At 44.3% G+C, this 3027-nt stretch overlaps 1 non-coding gene across 1 annotated transcript; it reads right to left on the bottom strand.

Annotated features, from left to right (window-relative positions):
• Positions 1-1265: 1265 nt before the first annotated feature.
• Positions 1266-1372, bottom strand: LOC128050129 (U6 spliceosomal RNA). The gene has a single exon (XR_008199639.1). It is a non-coding gene; the product is annotated as a U6 spliceosomal RNA (small nuclear RNA).
• Positions 1373-3027: the final 1655 nt, after the last annotated feature.

Below are 3027 nucleotides of genomic sequence, written 5' to 3'. Positions count from 1 at the left end.
GGGTATCTTCCCGACCCAGGGATCGAACATGGTCTCCTTTATTGCAGGCAGATTCTTCGCCACTGAGCCAATTCTTGTGCACTGCTCCTTCCAAAAAAAAAAAAAATGTTCTTTCAGGCCCAAACAGTCAATTAGCACAGAGCGGCCTGTATATTCCAGCCAGGAAGTGTCTTCTCTAACTTGGTCTTTCCGTCCTCCTTACAGCCAATTCAAAGACCGATGGAGCAACCAGAGTATGCTTACAACAGGGAGGCAGCGGCCTTGCTAGCTTTGTGGCCATCCAGCATTTTTGGAGTGCCAGATGGAATTAGGCCCAGAGTCAGCACGGTGGCACGCATCCAGCTTCAGCCAGTGCCCGTCATTTCCAGACCGAGTGCGTCCACCCGGGCCCCTTCCTTGTCTGGGAGCACAGCTGTGAGCGGCCCTGTCCTCACACCCTCTGCCCAGCCCAAGACCTCGGAGGGGAACAGAGAGGCCTCTGCACCTGGGAACCTGGGGACCTACTGTGGCATGTCAGCCAGGTTTTCCCCGACACCCCAAGTTCTGACAACTCCAGGTCTCCCCACAAAGGGTGCACATCACAGCACTAGCTCCCCCACCTCCTCTCCAACTAAGGAGCCTCGAGGAGACGTGTAAGCTGAAGTCTGGGAGGAGGCCAGGCCCCACGTCTGCAGGGACTGCTATCTGTATGTGGAAGCTACCCTCAAGGGAAGTCTTCAAAGCGCAGGTGTTCCTGGTCACAGTCATTCACCCTCGGGGATGTATCCTCTGAACCTATTTTTATCACAGGATTCACCTCAATCACCAACTCCTATAGAAACGAAGTTCCATAAGGAAGCTCCATAGAACCAGGAAAGTGGCATAGTCTTTGAGGCAATTTCTCAGTTACCTAAAAATAAAACAGCACAACTTTTAAACCACCTCTGAGCTATTTATTTTATTATTTTTTTAAAGCCGATTGTAGGCAAAAGTGGGAAGCCATAGGAATTTGCCATCTGCCGCCCTGTCCTATCTTTTTCTTTTTGCTTCTTTTTCCTGTCTGAGGGATTGGAATCTCCTGTTCTCAGATTGTCTCTACCACATCTGGAAACATTCTGATGTTGGTAATTTATAATTTTAATTCCTATAGTACTCTTTAGATTATTGAGATTATCTTGATGTCATTGTTTTCCAACATTTGAAATCTAGCTTCCAAAGAAAAGGAGAAAGCCTGGACAACAACAAACGGAATGATTCTAAATTGCAGAATTCTTTTTTTTTCTCATAAAAGTATGGAACACTTCATGAATTTGCGTGTCATCCTTGTGCAGGGGCCATGCTAATCTTCTCTGTATCATTCCAATTTTAGTATATGTGCTGCCGAAGCGAGCACTAAATTGCAGAATTCTTAAAAGCCTCAGAAAACTATGTACCATTCTGGCAGGAAATTAAAAAAAAAATACATTAGTTTTCTTCTCGGTTAAATCAGAGTCTCCTTCAAATGGAAATAGCTGTGTTGACAAAGTATCTTCAGAGAGTGAATTGGGAGACTTCCCTGGTGTTCCAGTGGCTAAGACTCCACACTCCTAAATGCAGGGGGCCCGGGTTGGATCTCTGGTCAAGGAACTAGATCCTGTGCGTGCTCAGCTGCTCAGTGGTGTCTGACTCTGCAACCCCATGGACTGTAGCCTGCCAGGCTCCTCTTTTCATGAGATTTTCCAGGCAAGAATACTGGAGTGGGTTGTCATTCCTTTCTCCAGGGGATCTTCCTGACTCAGAGATCAAACCTGTGTCTCCTGTATCCCCTGCATTGGCAGGCGGATTTTTTTATTGCTGAGCCACCTGGGAAGCCCTCTAGATAGGGAAATCTACCTAGATCCCACATGCCGCAACTAAAGATCATACATGCAACCAAGACCGAAAATCCCAAGGGCCACAACTGAGACCCAGTGCAGCCAAATAAATAAATAAATATTTTTTTAAAAAACAACTGTATTTAAAAAACAGAGAGAGAGAGAGAGTGAATTGGTAGAGATGATAAAAGAATAGTGAGCATGAGTTAGAAACTAAACTATGCTAACTATGCAGATGACTGTAATTGAAAAGCTGCAACAACTACTACACTTTGATTACGGTACAACTGCCAGAGATTCAAAGAGTTTAGTGGTGCTTGTGTGCAACAAATGAAATAGAAAACTTAGAGCTGACTCAAAGGAAGAAGCTCACCTACTCAATGAGACAGACGTTGATCTTCTGTTAGCCAACTTCTGTTGTCTAAACCAACGATAAAATTATCCTGTTTAGCCAAGGTTGAAAGGACAAAGCATATGACTTGGTAGAAACCTTCCTATGAACTGATTGCACCAATCTTGAAACTGGAAGGAAGAAGGATGATGTTGAGCACCTCAAAAGTTAGGATTTGGTCATTAAAACTTAATAAATGATCAAGTAGATTTTTATAGGCTTAGAGCAGTGGTGTGCTGGCAAATGTTTAATAACAGGCTTTCTAGGGGGATTGAACTCTAAATTGTGGCTTTTGCCCTGACATCACTAAATACGGAGTTGGAAAGAGGTAGGCAGTAGCACACCGTATACAGTGTTGCCTCCACGCGGATTGATGTATGTGAGTGCGTTCTCAGTCACTTCGGTTGTGTCCGACTCTGCAACTGCATGGACCATAGCCCACCAGGCTCCTCTGTCCATGGAATTCTCCAGGTAAGAATACCGGAGTGGGTTGCCAGGCCCCCTCCAGGGGATATTCCTGGCCCAGGGATTGAACCCGGGTCTCCTGCTTTGCAGGCAGATTCTTTACCACTGAGGTACTGGGCAAATCCCATGCAGATAGATAGAATCAGCATAAACATCCTCAAGAGCACAGATAATAGTATAGTAAAATAATTACAAAGTGTTGGGTTGAGTTTGGAGTACTTATTACCTATGTTTTTAGCATAATTTATTTAATTGCAAGTTTATATAAGTCAATTTTTAGTAATAGCCATGTTTAAAAACCAGTTCACAAAATCCCTGAAAAATTAGCAAGCAGATCCA

This window comes from Budorcas taxicolor, chromosome 6, assembly GCF_023091745.1.
Source record: "Budorcas taxicolor isolate Tak-1 chromosome 6, Takin1.1, whole genome shotgun sequence".
NCBI classification, from domain to species: Eukaryota; Metazoa; Chordata; class Mammalia; order Artiodactyla; family Bovidae; genus Budorcas; species Budorcas taxicolor.
This window is presented reverse-complemented; position numbering and strand designations above follow the sequence as displayed.